Source organism: Acartia tonsa, chromosome 13 (assembly GCF_053477335.1).
Source record: "Acartia tonsa isolate MP-2025a chromosome 13, ASM5347733v1, whole genome shotgun sequence".
Lineage (NCBI taxonomy): Eukaryota > Metazoa > Arthropoda > Copepoda > Calanoida > Acartiidae > Acartia > Acartia tonsa.
This window is the reverse complement of record NC_137272.1, coordinates 21,460,135-21,477,419: the sequence shown is the minus strand read 5'-3', so window position 1 is coordinate 21,477,419 and position 17,285 is coordinate 21,460,135. Positions and strand designations below refer to the sequence as shown.

The 17,285-nt window shown below is 26.7% G+C and overlaps 2 long non-coding RNA genes across 2 annotated transcripts; one reads left to right on the top strand and one right to left on the bottom strand.

Moving 5' to 3' along the window:
- Nucleotides 1-685: 685 nt before the first annotated feature.
- Nucleotides 686-8,632, bottom strand: LOC145335514 (uncharacterized). Its single transcript, XR_013885239.1, has 3 exons — nucleotides 8,518-8,632; nucleotides 2,651-2,741; nucleotides 686-932 (listed from the first exon to the last, which is right to left on the bottom strand). It is a non-coding gene; the product is annotated as an uncharacterized LOC145335514 (long non-coding RNA).
- LOC145304021 (uncharacterized) lies at nucleotides 6,449-7,503 on the top strand. The gene is made up of 3 exons (XR_013873948.1): nucleotides 6,449-6,517; nucleotides 6,803-6,987; nucleotides 7,349-7,503. It is a non-coding gene; the product is annotated as an uncharacterized LOC145304021 (long non-coding RNA).
- Nucleotides 8,633-17,285: the final 8,653 nt, after the last annotated feature.

Here is a 17,285-nt window from a genome sequence, read left to right as displayed (position 1 = left end):
AAAAAGGATAGATATTGTATTAAATCTAGGAACCTTTTGGATTTCATATATCTGTACCAAAAAGAGTATAAATTGGATACTATTAATATGGAATAGGTTGAAAAATAAAAGAAATAATTATAAAGCCATGAAAAAGAAAATTAGATACAAAAAGATAAGATATCATAAGAATAAAAAAGATAAACGGAAATATTCAATGAATAAAGTGAAATTTAAAACAAAATTAATAAAAATAGATAAAACAAAAGAATTTTGTTTCCCAATATTTTATGAAGATACCAAAATAATATTTGAGCTAGATACAGGTAGCGAGCATAACATTGTTTCCAAGGATTTTATTCAGAGTTATATCCCTGACTATGAAAAATACTACACTGGTCCAAATAACATTTCTTTGACTGGAATAGAAAATAATAATCCAATAAATGTGATAGGAGTATATAAAATACCATTTAACTTACCAGGTTATGGAAATATTAATTTAACGATTCGAATATCAGATAATATTGATGACTTTTTTATACTGGGAAGACAATTTTTCAAAAAAGTTGGAGGCCTACTACAATACGATAAAGAAAATAAGACTGTGAAATTAGAATTTTCAATGAAAGGAACACCCAGCTTATTTTTTGGACAAAAATTGCATTTTCAACCTAGAGAAGAAAAATATCTTGTGGGAAAAATTATAAATGGTGAACCAATGAAAGATTATGTAATTAAAAACAATGTAAACTTGCCTGTACATATAGAAAAAGATAAAATAGTAGAAGATAAAATTATATGCAGAGTAAAAAATAGATTAAATATACCTGTGCAGTGTGGCTTAACAGGGGCCTTTTTAATGCAGACTCTGGATCATCCTGAATGTGAGAAGGACCATATCGGTGACGATTCTCCTGATTTTGACTCTCCATTACAACAAACTTCATGGTCTAAAATAAAGAAAATTGTGAAATCAATGAAAGAAAAGATAATTAAAGATAAAAAAGATATAGATAAAGATGAAATGAGCCACTCTAATAGTAAAAATGAATTTATAGAGGCTTTTAAAGAAAAAGTTGACCACTCTAGTGGTGTGGACATAACAAAATTATTAGAAATAAAAAATTTAACGGTTGAAGAAATAGCAGCTTTAATGAAAACTGGAAATGCTGATGGTAATTATCAAATAGCAGAATATTTGTATAATGAATCAATTTATTCAAGACATACATTTGATTGTGGGAAATTATCTGATAATATACCTAAATTAGATGTGGAACTAAAAAATGAAATGGTAAAAAATACTAAGCCATACAATTTGACACCTGAAGACCAAAACCATGTAACTAATTTTTTTAACTTATTATTAAAAAATAATTTAGTTGAAGTAGCGCCACCACATCAAAGTTTTGGAGCACCTATATTTACTGTAAAAACTAGAAATGATGGTACTGGTTTACCAAGGATAATAGCAGATATGAGAAATGCAAATTTAAGTATTAAGCAATCTAAAGCTGCTACGCTACCAGATTATAAACAATTATTAAATAAAATGATAACAAAATCTAAATATGTGTCATCTTTTGATTTGAAAAAATGCTACTATAGTATCCCCCTTTCGGAGAGGGCGAAAGAGTCGGGGCTATTTAATGTTATACTTCCCCAGGGAGTATATAGATTTAATACAGCCATAACTGGGTTAAATTGTGTTCCTGCTTTTATTGTGCAAACTTTTTTAAAATATTTACATTTAGATGAAAATGGAAAATTTAGCTACATAAAAGATATAATTGTCTTTATAGACGATATTATAATTTTCTCAGATGGTAATTTAGAGGATCATGTCTGTAAAGTAAAAAATGTTCTCAAAAGACTAAAGAAAATTGGGGTAAAGGTGTCCCCAGAAAAGGCTAATACTTGTATTGATATTGACAACGGTGAAATAGAGCTGCTTGGATATAAAATTAAAAACAGAAAATTTTGTATACCTGATAAAAAGATAAAAACTATTACAGAAATGACATATCCTGACTCATTAAAGAAACTACAAGTGTTTTTGGGAAAATTGAACTATTATAGAAATATATTTAGTTTAAAAATACATGAAGCATTAATTAAATTATACAAAAAACTGTCACCATTTACCTTTGATGATGATTTAAAGAAAAACTTTGATATAATTAAAGAAAAGCTTAACACAGAAATTCAATCAATAGACACTGTAGAATCTAATAGTGTAAATATTTTGTTCAGTGATAGTAGCTTCTACTCTACAGGAGGGGTGTTATTAAATTTAAATATGAATGAAGCCTGTAAAGGTTTGGTACACAAAATAAAAAGTTTTGAGTTCACACCAGAAAATAAAAAGAAATTTTTAAAAAAAGGGGAAGATCTCCAAATACTAACATGTAAAGATAATTTTGTGGAAACTTTATTTGAAACAGCAAAAATTTTAAACTACAAAACACAAATTACAAATGATATACAAGCTTTTATGAATTTAGCTTTTATTTACTGTCAATTGACAGATTTTGAAGGGTTTTTTCCTATACGGGAAAATGAAACTGAAAAAATGGCATTAAAACGGCTTGAAGATAACTTATTTTGTAAGTCATACACAGAGATAGATAAAAAATACATGGAAGAAAAATTAGATGAATTTACATACCTCTTGGCAGGTTTTGCGAATCTCCTGGATGTCCGAATCCATATGTTTAACAACACCCATAACCTTGGTCTCAATGTGGGTTCCCAGCTTTCTGAAATATTAATAATGTATAATTGTGAAGAAAACTTATACTATGGTATAAAAGTAATTAAATCAGAACGGTTCAAAATAACTACAATAAATTTTTCTCCAGATCTTATGAAAAAAATTGAATTAAAAATGTACTTCTTAAAAATAATAAAAGAAAACACCTACGAGCAAAACAAAAAGTTTATAAAAATTTTGGGGTATTTTTCCAAAGCAGTACCAAAAGGTACTGAAAAGCTAGGAATTGCTTTTCTAGAAATGTGGGCATTATATTTGTGTTTAATGAATTTTGAACCATATATTATTAACAGACCTACTTATATTCTGATAGACAGTAATGTAATTACCGCAGTTTTAAATAATAGTAAACTTATAAAGAAAACTACAAAATTAGATAACTTAAGCTCTAGAATCACATCTTGGTACAGCAACGATAACATCTATTTTATTCATTGTACAGATAAAGAAAATCTTGCTGACATTTTTTCAAGATTAACTGGGGAAAATGAAAATACTGGATTTAATGAAACATTTAAACCAGTGTACAAAGATGAAATGTTAGAAATAGTATCATTGGAACAAAATTCTAGGATAAAAGAAAAATCTTATGATAAACCTATAAAGCGAATGATAAGGAAAAAAGATATTTATCCAACAAAAGAAGTAATAAAAAACATTCAAGAAGCTTTAAAATTGCCGGATCCAGGAAGACATATTATTAATAAATTAAATAACATTATGAACACCAAAGACTTTGTAAACCTACAGTTACAAGAGAAAAATTGTCCTAATCAAAATCCTATGGATTTGAAATTCATAGATAAGAAAATTTTGTTACCAACAAAACTAATTTTACCATTTATATGTCTATTTCATTATTCCTTAGGTCATATTGGTAAAAAGAAATTAAAAAATTACATATTTGATAATTATTATGTAAATAATAAAAAATATGCTAATATGATATGTGAAAATTTGACAAATTCTTGTATGGGTTGTTTAACAAACAAACAATTAGTGCATAAATATAAAGAGGGGTCCACATCTTTTATTAACAGTAAACGCCCTAATGAAACTATCTATATGGACTTGTTGGAATTTCCAACAATGGAAAGCCATTTAAAAAGAAAATCAAAATTACCCAGTGCAATATTAGTAATTAAATGTGTGTACAGTAATTATATTTCATTATATGTACTAAATGAAAAGAAAGATTATGCTATAAGAAATTGTCTCACAAACCATTTCTGCACTTTTGATTTACCTTTGTATTTAGTAAGCGATAATGCCCAGCTATTTAAATCTAAACTAATAAAGACATATTTATCAAATTTAAATATAAAAATGGTGGAAAGCTCTGCTTTAAAATCTAAAGTTAGGGGCTTTGTGGAGATAGCGGTGAAAAGAATTAACTATCTTTTACGGGTAGTTAGAGAAAATAAAAAATACTTGGACGTCCATCATATTATCTCAGTAATAGCATACATGCTGAATCACACGCCCTATGGAAACAGTAAGTTAACCCCATACAACATTATGTTTTTATCAGTAAAAAATTTGGATGGAAATATAAGACAGCCAGGCGAATATTTGTTTGATTATAAATTTAAAGTAAATTCTGAACTAGAAGAAAAATTAAAAAGTTACCATAAAGAATTTTTAAATATGGTAAAAGAATGTAGAAATAGAATTATTAAAGAAAAACAGAAGATAATATTAAAGAAAAACAAGAATAGATTTGACCACAAATTTAAAATAAATGACTATGTCATTATTAAGGTAAATGACAGTGGTTATGGTGCAAAATATAGACCAATTTTTGGAACTATTCTGTATAAAGTTATAAAAACAAAGAAATATGTTTTACTTTTAGAATCAACAGTAAGTAATCAAATTATAACTAGGCATATAGCGGATGTAAAGTTAATTAATTTTGAAAAAATTGCAGAATTAAACCTTCCAAACTATATCGCTGAGATGTTTGGAGGCATTAATTTAAGTAATTTAAGCACTATTTTTGATATACCTAATATGGAATCAAAAAGATCAAGAATAAAAGCGAAAATTAAAGAAACAGAAGAAAAATTTGATAATATAGAAAGTGAATCAGATGAAGAGATTTTTATACAAATGGGGGACAAAGATAATCTGTCGGACATTCAAGAAGAACCTTATTTAGAAGCTTTGGATGAAACACTATAACAAGTCATTTAAATTTCAAATGAAAAATAAAATCAATTTCCATATTAAAAGAGCTGAATATGTGTGTTATCTATTAAATAAATTGTGGAAAGAATAATGAAAATTTCTAAAAAAGATAATTTTTATGATAATTAAATAAATAAAATGATAAATTAAAAGGTAAAGAATTGAATGTACGGTAATTAAAAAGGTATTAAAACAGGAAAAAAGAACACTTGTGGAAAAAATGAGGAAATTGAACGTACTTATAATTGCGTGTTAATGCTTTAAAATGATAGTCATCAGACCATGAAAAAAAAGGACACCTGTAAAATAGACCTAATAATAATAATTAGGGGTAATTAAATAAAAAATGTACGCTAGTTGATAAAAGGTTTAATAAAAACACTTGAAAAGGTATATGATTCATAGAAAATTGAAAAGTTTTGAGGTCATATAAAATTAAAATGATAAAATAAACAATTAAAAGATATATGATTCATAAAAATTTATAAAAGTTTTGAGGTCAAATAAAAATAAAATGATTAAATAAACTTTCATAAATATAAAAATGATTAATTAAACAAAAATTATATTTTAAATGTGTAAAGTTACCTATTATAGTTTTGAAATAGGAGATATGAAATAATTGCTGATTATTTGAATAGTCTAATCTAAAAATAGTCTCAAATTTGAAACTAAAATGTATGTCTAAACAAGATATACAAACAATTATGTGGTAATTAAAAAGACAATCATTACTTTTGAAAAAGTAAAAATTGTACATAAATTTAAATATTTATAAAAATAAAACACCGTAGAGTGGGTTTTGTATTTAAAATGATATTAAAAATGAGCTTGTATAAAAGTAAAATAAAACCAAAAAATAAAAAATTATTCAGGAAAACAATAAATTTGGTTAGAAGGAAAAATGCTTAAGAAATAGAGTGTACTATACACTATAAATAAAAGAGGGTCAGGTAAAATTAAAGTGGGGTCTCTAATTAAAGAAAAGGACACTCTTTTAGTAAAATAAAATTGCAAAATGATTTACTCTGAATTAAAATAGAAGTTAGGAAAAAGATATAAAGATAAAAATAAAAGGTCAATGGTTACACACATAACACCACGAAAACCCCCCCCCCCCCCCTCCAACATAATGAAAAAATTTAAAGATAAAAAATAGAAAATTATAAACACCTGTTGTAAAATCGCTTTAAACAGTGTAAAACAACTTATAATTGTTTAATTTTAGCTAAAAAAAGTCGTAGCTACTTTAAATTTAACTTTAAAACTTCAAATTTATCTCTAAAGTCCTTAATTTTAAAATTCGTCTGTGTCCTTTTATTCTTATATGCATGTGGTAATAATTCAAAGATGCAAAGAGTCTAAATTGGCTTAAAATATACAAAGAGTATATTTTATATAAAAAAAGGCATATTTTTACCCTAAAAACTTAGTTTTAAAAGTTCGTTTTTTATTTAATTTATTTTAGGTTAATTTACACATTTTTTTTATCCTATACTTTTATTTTTTAGTTATAATTTAGAATATAGAGCACATGTTGTACATGTGGAGTTGCCAAACCAAACCTAAAAGGTAAACAAATCCTACTAGTATAAATATTGCCTCTGTTTGGTTAATTAGTCAGTTCTTGTGAGTATTTTTAACTAGTTAAAACGTTTTTTGGATTTTAAAGCTGGAACCTAATTTAGTACTATTTTATTTAACAAATTTCTGGCATTTCTTTGCTAGTAATTATTTATTTTATCCTAATTTCATTTTTATGAGTTTTTGGCAATTCTGTGCTGAATCTCATATAGTTAATTTTAAGTTTTAAGGTTCTGGGTTTAAAATACTTTAAATGTACTGTGACTATTTTAGAACTCAATTTGTGAGCAGTTGCCAGTGTTTCTGCTGTTTCCAGTCACTGCCTGTGGCACTATTTATTGCCAGCTGTTGCCAGCCGTTGCCAGCTGTTGCCAGCCGTTGCCAGCCGTTGCCAGCTGTTGCCAGCCGTTGCAGTCATGTATTCTGTTAATTCTTTTAACTGGATAACTTCAGCACAAGTAAGTTTTTGGTAGTTTAGTTACATTTTATAGCTTTTTATTATTTATAGTTTTAGGCATTATTTTATAGTTTTAAACCACATTTAAGCTACTCTATTAGTTATTTTTGCTGTTTATGGTATTATTTGAATCAGTACTAATAGTTTTTTGTAGCTTGCATTTAGTGTTTTTAAGCTTAGTGTTTGTCTTCACTATAAACCAATAAGTTGAGCTAGTAACTATTTACTATTCATGTACAAGGAATAAAGCACTTCTTTGCTGATTGCTTGTACTTGTTATGCATAATCTAGCAGTTCTGTGCTTGCTATGCATTATTGAAACCTTGTTTGAACACATGCAAATATAGTGTTTATTATTTCAGTTCAACAAGTTGAATTACTGTTAGATCCAGCATTTGTCTACTTTTTATTGATATACATATTATATGTTTTGATTTAAATATTATATGTTTGGATTTTGTTTTATATATGTCATTTTGTTTGTGATATTGGTTAATAAATGTTAATTTTGTTCAAAGATGTTTATTGATGGTTGTATTCTTTCATAGCATATGATAAAGATATATCCAGTGTCTTTTTACCCATTTTTGCAACAACACCAAATAAATAAAACCAAAAACACCCCCCCCCAAACGAAATTATTCATTTTAACAGGGGTGACATATTAAAATGATTATTTAAGAAAACATTAAATAAAAGAATGTCCTTTTATAAACTAATTTTTTAAAGGGACACTTATAAAGGAAAATTTATAAGTAAGATAATGTAATTTATGAAATATGATAAAAAATAACTTAGGTTATAAAAATGAAAGACTTGTAAATTATTCTTCATAAAGGATAATGTGATTTATGAAATATGATAAAAAATAACTTAGGTTATAAAAATGAAAGACTTGTAAATTATTCTTCATAAAAGATAATGTGGTTTATGAAATATGATAAAAGATAACTTAGGTGATAAAAAATTGTTGAAATAAAGTTAAAAATAAGCTAGAAAGTCAAAAGAAAAAAGAGACTGTCCTTTTATAAATTATGCTTTAAAAAGGGACACTCGGTCGGTTGATATATCAAATTGAAATAAATATTGTTAAAAAATTATTAAATAGATTATTTAACAAAAAATAACAAAAGAAATGTAAAAAATCAGTTTAAAATAGATATAATAAACAAAGAAAAAACTTTAGAAAAACAAAGATAAGACGGTTCTTTTAAATAAAACATCTTTTTAAACAAACATAAGACTGTTCTTTTATAAAACATCTTTTTAGAACTGGACAAAAAATTGTCAACCCAAAGTAAAGTAGCTGGTATGACATTAGTTCATTAAAAATACTCTTACAGCAAACATATCTCAAATTAAAACAATTAATAATCTCAGTTATAGTAAACAAGAATTCTTGGTTTTAATTTATTTAAAATGTGAAATAAATTAAAATTATAATAAAAGTAATGTGAAATTTCAGAGAAGAAAATGGATCAAGGGAGAGATAGAGAAAGGAAAAGATATGATATGAGGTAAAAATCATTACTTAAATTCTTCTTCAGTAGATGGTTTTTTTTCTGTAGCACGCTTTCTGTCGCAGTAATCTTTCAAAAATTTGTGTATCCACCTAAAGAAAGTCACCAGATACACCAGTGGTACGATCACCTAAACAAAAAGTCTATGGGCTAGTAAACTAGAGAATTGAGTAAAATCTAGTAAACTATAATAAAAGATATCCCTCGAAAGAACAAATTAAAATGGTAAACGTTCAGAAATGTCTTTATTAACTATAGCAAAATTTCTTGAATTAATTATTTTATGATACCATTAATTCAAGCTTTTAGAGTTATGAAGTATATGTTAAAAGTAATTCTAAAAGATTACCCTTATTAAGTCAAGGGTAATAATACTTTTAAAATGAAAAGTAATAATGGTAAACTCATTTTAAAAGGGGTAATTTTATATGGGGTTCATGTAAAGTTACTCACCTGCAAAGCCATAACAAAGGAATAACAGACAAGTAGGTAGCGAAGAATAGCTACGTTTATACCCAATAGCTGCGTGCACAAAGTTGAGATAAGTGTTCCATCCTAAAAAGAAAATTTTCTTCAAATTTATTTCACACATTGTATTAAAAAATATTCTTACGCTTATGGTATTTAAAAATTCTCAAATTCAGTGATATTTGTAATTAAATGCTCAAAAAAGAAATATTAATACTCAAATCTCCTGTGATTATTAAATACTCATTGAACTTTTTCTCAAAAATTTTTGTCAGATGATTAATGCCATACCATAATTTATGAAAATTAACTTTAATGAAAGATATTTAATATTGATACTTAAAACTAGATAGGAAAATAAGATAAATTAGTATGAAAGTGCTGAATGATAACTTACATCCGTATTCAAAAGATTTATAAGGCCCAACTGTATTTTGTGCTGGGATAACAATGGGTTTTTCTCCCAAAACTTAGCGAGAGCGTCGTCGATAATGAGGGGCTGCTGTAAGGTGTAGTTGACCCTAAACAAAGATATATCACTTATAAAAAATAAATTTTTTTAATTCTTTAAGATAAAATTTTGATTAAACTAAGATAATGAATTGGATTAGTATGAGTAAAAGTTTATAATTTACATAATGCTATATTAAGGGGTAATTTTTCCAATGATAATCTACAAAATTTTCTAAATGCTGAGATTAAGTTTTCCAATGATATCTACAAAATTTTCTAAACGCTTAGATTTAATTTTTCCAATGATAATCTACAAAATTTTCTAAATGCTGAGATTAAGTTTTCCAATGATAATCTACAAAATTTTCTAAAATGCTTAGCTTTAAATTTTATTATGATAACTTACATCATACTATACATAAATTCTTGTATATTCTCTTGGACTAAATTAACGTCAATAGTGGATACAGTTAGCTCTTCTAACATTTCACTTTTATAAACTTGTAGCTGCGGCCCGCAGGCCATTTCGCAGATATTGTTGCGGGAAATGTTAAACATTTCACAGTAAAGATAACTTTCAACTAAAATACCTGAATAAAGTAAGATGATACTTGATACATTTTTTTTGTTGATGATACAAAAACTCTGAAATTAAAAATATAAGTAGGAAAGTAGTTTATATGTTGTAATTAGAAAGATAAAAAGCGAAAATTTAATGACAAAGATATTTTATAGATATAGTTAAACTTTAAAAGGTTGTGAGGATAAAAGTAAATTGAAAGTTTGGGAATATATTATAATAAAAAGATAAAATTAGAAAAATGATGCATTAAAATTATAAAATGATAAAATAAAAATGTATTTATTGATTTTAAAAGTCTTTAAAATAATTATTGCTAAAAATTAAGTGGAAAATTTGTTGGAAAAATTAGACGTGTAAAATGTTATTGTCAGGGGAAGATATAATAATGGAAGGTACAGGGGTGGATACATCATGATTTAAATTTGATGAAAGTTGAGAAAGATCCATTTGTACTTCTTTTAAAACCTTAAACTGCTTCTTGTTCATCAAAAGTCTCTTGAATAGCAAACCTAAAAATAATTAAAATTATTATATTTTTTAGGAATGGAAGTCAGTCCAGAGATGAAGATAGAGGCATTAAAAGATACAACCAAGGACAGAGGGATAAGCCAAATGAAAAGAAAAGATATAGAGGCGATAATAGAGAATCATCAAGTGATAACTCCATCGAAGAAATTGGTGTAAAGCCAAAGAAAACTGGATACACAAATGGTGAAATAAAAAATGTTCTGGGCGCTGTCAAGATATTCCTGTCACCAAAAAATGTGGAGATAAAAACAATGCTAGGACAACAAACACAAATCTTTGAAAAAACAGTATCTGAAAAGGAATGGAAAAATATGGATAAGAAAGTAATGGAAAAGATAGTTGAGGAACTCAATGAAAATGACCCAAGAAAGACAAAGTTTGTAATAATAGATATTGACATTTTCTCATGCTTTAGCAGTGATAGTTATGATAAAAATATGGAGATGTACATCGGAAAAATGAGTGAAATGATAATGTCAAATGTGAATTTTGACACAAACAAAGAACCACCAACTATCCTGATCATGAGTTTTCCTGGCAACTGCCAGGAAGATATCCACCTGCGCGATAAGAATTTATTCCAACTAGTAGAAGGGGTAAAGGAATATCTAAGACATGTAGGAAAACAGATAAACATTGTGTATATGAGCCACATTAAAAGCTCAATTGTAATGTCTGTGCTGCGTAGAAACAATCTAAATGAAAACACAAACACATACACCCAATATGTGAACAATCTAAAGGCCAGGAATACTAACAAGCCAGAAATACCTATCTTCTTTGTTTTCAACCTTGAAAACACTCAAAAGTATTATTTCCAAGCCAGGTGTGTTGTGGAGTACATGGAAGCCGGTCATTTCATCACTGCTCTGACCATCCTGCTGAACAATTGTGATGATCTATTTGTTAAACAAAGGAAAGTGGAGTATAATGAAAAGATATTTGGTGCAACAAATAATACTGAGGAAGATAAGAAAGAGTTCAAACCTGCAACTGAAAGAAGTGATCTAAGATTGAAATATCATGAAAATAAAGTTGCTCTTCTAAAAAATAAAAAAACACAAGCGGAACTTGAATTGGAAGAGTTAAAGAAAACCCAAAAGAATAAGAATCTAACTGAGCTGACCAACAAACTCAAGAGGATTGAAGATAGAGGCTATGAGATGCCAGAAAATGTAAAGCAGTTACGAAAGTACATTTCAACCTTGGAAATGAAGATAAAAAAGCTTCAAAATGAAATAGAAAAAGAAGATGATCAAGAAATAAAAGTACTGCTGGAAATTAAATGTAAAAAAGTACAGAAGGAAATGAAAGAGCAAGAACATAAATTTAAACTTCAAAAAGAAGAAAGTGAGAAAGAATATGCAGAAGATAAAACAAAAAGAATCAAAATTGTACAGGAAAAAATAGAACAAGAAAAAGCTGAAATTGCTAAAGATGACAAAAAAGTTGAAAATGGTTTTGAGAAGGAGAAGATAAGACATCTACAGAACATCAATAACAAGTGCCAATCTAACTTTGGATTGCTGGAGAATATTGTCAAACATTGTCAAGAGATACAAAAAAATCAAACTAAAATGACAACAGAAATGACAACAAATGATTCCCTTGAGAAAGAAGTCCAAGAATTAACTTGGAAAAATGGCAATTTGACAGATAGATTTAATGCAACGCTTGAAGAATTGGAAAGAGTAAAGAAAGAAAAAATGGAAAATGAAAAAAGATGGGAAGACTTACACGAAGACTACAGGCGAAGCCAAGACCATTTGATAGAAATGAGTTCTGACATGAAAACAAAAGAACAAGAAGTAAGTCAATTAACCAAGAAATTAGCACAAAATAAAATTAACTATGAAATGAAACGAACATGGAATGAAAATGGAACGGAAGATGAGGGAGAGGACAATGGAATTGAAGATGACCAAGATGATCATAAGATGGAGGAAGGTCAGGAACAATGCATTGTGTCTGATATGGAGACAATTATCATTAGAAGTGATGATATGGATGTGGAGGAAGAAAAAAATTGAATGACGTCACAGGCAAAACACACAAGTGTAAATAAGTGTATATATTATAGTAAAATTAACATATAATTGCCAGTAAGTTTTAAACTAGTAAATATAAAACAAGTGGAAAATTTTCTAAAGTAAAATATTTAAAATTTGCTAGTTATATTTAAGAATCAAACTTTTAATAAAGTATTTGTAAAGTTTCATGATAATTTTAAAAGATAAGTTATACTTAAGAATCAAACTGTAAGGTTTCGTGATAATTTTAAAGTCCAATCTTTAAAAAGGTGTATAAAGATAATTTTGATAAAGTATTTGAAAAGTTTTATGATAATTTTAAAGTCCAATCTTTAAAAAAGATATATAAAGATAATATTGAAGATACTTAATTAGATTAAGTCTTCAAAAAGATAATACTTGTTTTCTATTTAAAGATATATTTAAAGTTTCAAATTAAATGAAACTTTAAAATGATAACCTTGTAAAGTATTTAAAAAATTTTTTTACTTGTGAAATTGTATAAGAAGATAATATTTGGTGAAAGTATTTAGAGTTTTAAACAAAGATAATTTAAAGTTAAACTAACGTTTTCTTTAAAAGATAGTTAAATAAGATATCCTTAGCATTTACTTGGCGTATATCTTCAAAAGATAATTTAAATTTTATTTAAAGTTAAAACTTTGTTAAGTATGATATGATAACACTTGATAAAAGAGTATGTAAGTTCAAATTTTTTAAAAATAAGATTTTCCTTATTATTAGAAAAAACGAAGTAAAAATAGTAAAATTTAAAGTCTTAAAAACGAAAATATTCTTGATATTAAATGATAAAATTGTTGTATTTGTAAGAATAAAGTGTAATAGATCAAGTAAAGTATAATACTCTAACATAAAGATAATACTACGATAATTTTTTTGCTTTCAGATCAACATGAAAGTGATAAAATGGTGACTGATAATATTAGTAACAACTATAAACACTAGGAAAGGAGAAGAGGAAACCATCATATATGGCACATCCCACTTTGAGGTAAGCGAAAAATTAAAAGATAATTTTAGAAAGCCAGAAAAGATAAAAATAGAGATATTGGGCATAAAGGAACTTAAAACTTTAGAGTTGCAATTGGAAAAAAATCCCTTTTTGTCTATATTAAAAGGGGAACCAAATGTATTTGACAAATGGAATGAAATCAAACAAAAACTTGGGGGTTTTGATACAAATAATAATGTAGAGAATGATAATACAGGTTATATAACAAATTTGATAGACGCAATGACATATATATTAAGTACGGTTCCAAGGACAAAAAGATCAGTAGATAATATTGATGGACTAAGTGACGAAGAAATCGAAAATCTGTTTATAGAACTACAAAATAAAATTAAAACAGATCATAGAGATATATATGACCAAAGCCAATTTATGATTCAACAGGTTCTTGATGCACAAACTACAACACAAGCAAAAATAAAATTTCATAATTTTAGAAGATATTTAATGTGTCAAGTAAATGATAAAAAGAAGGAGTTATTGTTAATTATTGGCTATAATTTAATGAAAGATACACAGCTAAAAACTCCAATGGAATTAAAAAATATTTATAAATCTTCTTTAAATGAATTACGTATTAAGATTACTAATTTGCTTAATATTTTAGGAAAACAGTTAAGCTACCCTGAAGAAAATGAAAACGAAAATTGCAACGATGGAGGGGAGCAACCTGAAAATGGAGAAAACGATAATAAAAACGATAATAAAAACCAAGAGGATGAGAATAATGATAATAACCAAGGAAATACTGACTCTGATAATCAAAATGGTGAAAGTAATCATGATACTGACTCTAGTGATAATAATGATAATAGCCAAGGAAATACTAACTCTAATAATCAAAATGATTCAGATAATCAAAATGGCGATAACCTTGACAATAATTCAGATAATCAAAATGGTGATAACCTTGACAATAATTCAGATAATCAAAATGGTGATAACCTTGACAATAATTCAGATAATCAAAATGGTGATAACTTTGACAATAATTCAAATAATCAGAATGGTGAAAACAATAACAATAATGACAATGATAACAGTGATAATAGTATCACTAATGAAAATAATTCAGATAATCAGAATGGTGAAAACAATAACAATAATGACAACGATAACAGTGATAATAGTATCACTAATGAAAATTCTAATCAAAGTGAAAATGAAAATGACAGTGATAGCTATAGTGAAAACACAAACAAAGAAAGCATTTTGCAATTTTATAATAATATTCGCAAAATGATAATTTCAATTAATTTAGAAGCTAATGGAAAAGCTGGAAATACATTAAATGAACTAATCAACAAAATAGATCAACAACTGTCAGTTATGAAAAATGACATATCAAATAACTTCGGTGACAAATTCAATGATAGTCTTGAAGAAATCTACAAACTACTACAGAGCAGCTTCAACATACTAATTAGCACACTAAGTGATGAAGAAAAGAGGAAGCTGGAAGAGCTGGATACAATTACAGGTGAAGACAGTAATGTTAAAATTAATATAAGCCTTAAAATATTATCGATGGTAGAAACGATAAAAAGTATGGTGCAATTACTAAATTTAACCTTTAAATCTTATCAATTAAATAGTCTAGATAATAGCTTTCTTACTAATAGGGATGATAATATTAGCGAAAGGAGTGTTGATAATGATATATGCCCCAATAAATGCACTAGCGATGGTATCCAAATATCAGTTATGAAAGATAAACTTAAAAAAGTCTTAATGTTGGATGACATTAGTGAAATTCAAATAAATGATAAAAAGGGAAGTTCTGAAATCTATGAAGAAATTATTGAATTAATTTCTTTCAAGGATTATCTCAATAAAATCTCTAATTTTGAGAAAAGTAAATATAATTTTTCATCTCAGAAAAAACAGTTTAATATAGAAGGGTTAAAGGAAATATTAGAAGATGAGAAAAAAAATCACAGTATTATGGAAACGTTGATTCAAATTATAAATTATCTTTTAGAGCTAGAAGAAAAATTAAAAAATTCAGAAATAGCAGTTTTAGATAAAAAGTTATTTGCAGAATGTAAAATTATGGGAAGTTTTAAAAGCTTAGTTGTATCAAACAATACAATCTTTGGTTTTAAAAAGAAAATATCTCCTGCTTATAAAGTTATACCAGTGCCATTTTGCTTCGATAAAAAATGTCTTATTATAGATGCAAAAAATTATGTTATAGATAATAAGGGAATATGTGAAGGACAAATAATTGAAGAAAAAAACTATTGTCTTAATGAAATTATAGATATTCCGTGTAAACAAGAAAAGAAAAATACAGAAAAATGTCAATTTAAAAAAGCTAAAAAAGGTCAAACTATTATTTTGTTTAATAGGGAATATAAATGTGAAAGTACTTGTACTTTTAGGAAAGACGGGGTAATTACAGAACAATCTTTTATAACAAATAAAGATTTTAATAACAACTTTTCAGAAGATAAAACAATTTTTGAAAAATTTGCTTCGGAAAATATATATATTCAGATCTCATTATACATGGCAAATTTGATTCTAGGATATATTGTTCTCAGTATATTTAAAAGAATTATGAGAAAATGTATTAAATTGTGTCACAAAAAAAGGAAAAAAAGGGATAATATAGAAATGATAGTCGTAAATGAAGAAAATAGACCTATGGTTAGACCAGCTAGAAACCAAAGGCATATTCAGTTTAATCCCACAGCACCCTAACTAATATATAAATTAATTTTAGATAATACCTGTGAGACACAACAAGAAAAGATTCAGCAGGATGCTGAAAATTAAAGATGTCCATAGTACAACGCCAGAGAAATTAATGGTGGGAAGATCCATCTCATCAAGGTACTGTATTTTATCCTAAATAAAAAATAAAAAAGATAAGATAATTTTATGATAATCCTGGGGAAAAATATTAGAATGATAATTTTAGAACGATAATTTAAATAGAAAGATAAAATGGTTAAAGGAAAATTATGCGAGAAAATGCCTAAAGAAAATTTTAAGATATTTAATTTAAAAGTGTATCGAATTAAATGATAGTTGAAAAATTCATTAAAATAAAATTCTGTTTACTTTTAAGGTATCCAAGGATAGGTCAACAGACCCTGACAAGAATGAAATGGCGCTGACCGGTTCATTAACTAGAAATTTAAATGCCTGTGCCACAGTAAACACAGACATGAGTTTGGTAAACTGAAGGTAAACGGTGTTACTACAGTTCATTTTAGAGAATATCTATAAAAAAAAATATTAAAAAGATATTACTTTTCTTGGAAGATTTATGATAACCATGCAAAGTTATTGAAAGTTTAAAAGATAATTTTATAATTTATAAAAAGTATTAAAAAGATATTACTTTTCTTGGAAGATTTATGATAACCATGCAAAGTTATTGAAAGTTTAAAAGATAATTTTATAAAAATTGGAAAGTAAAATGATAAATTCTAGTAGACGTGTATAGATCACTGGCTACTGTAAAACTAATCATTAAAATATTATAGGAAAATGGGTTGAAACTGGTAACAACAAAAAACCTGAAATTAAAGAAGCCAAAACTAACAAGGATAAAGAGATAGTAAAGTGATTTCTTATTTAATTTTTCATTGCAAATGTTTAAATGTAAAAGTAGTGGTTTATTTCCCTTTTATAAAAAATAGAAAATTTTATTATTAAAGAAATTTTTACAAA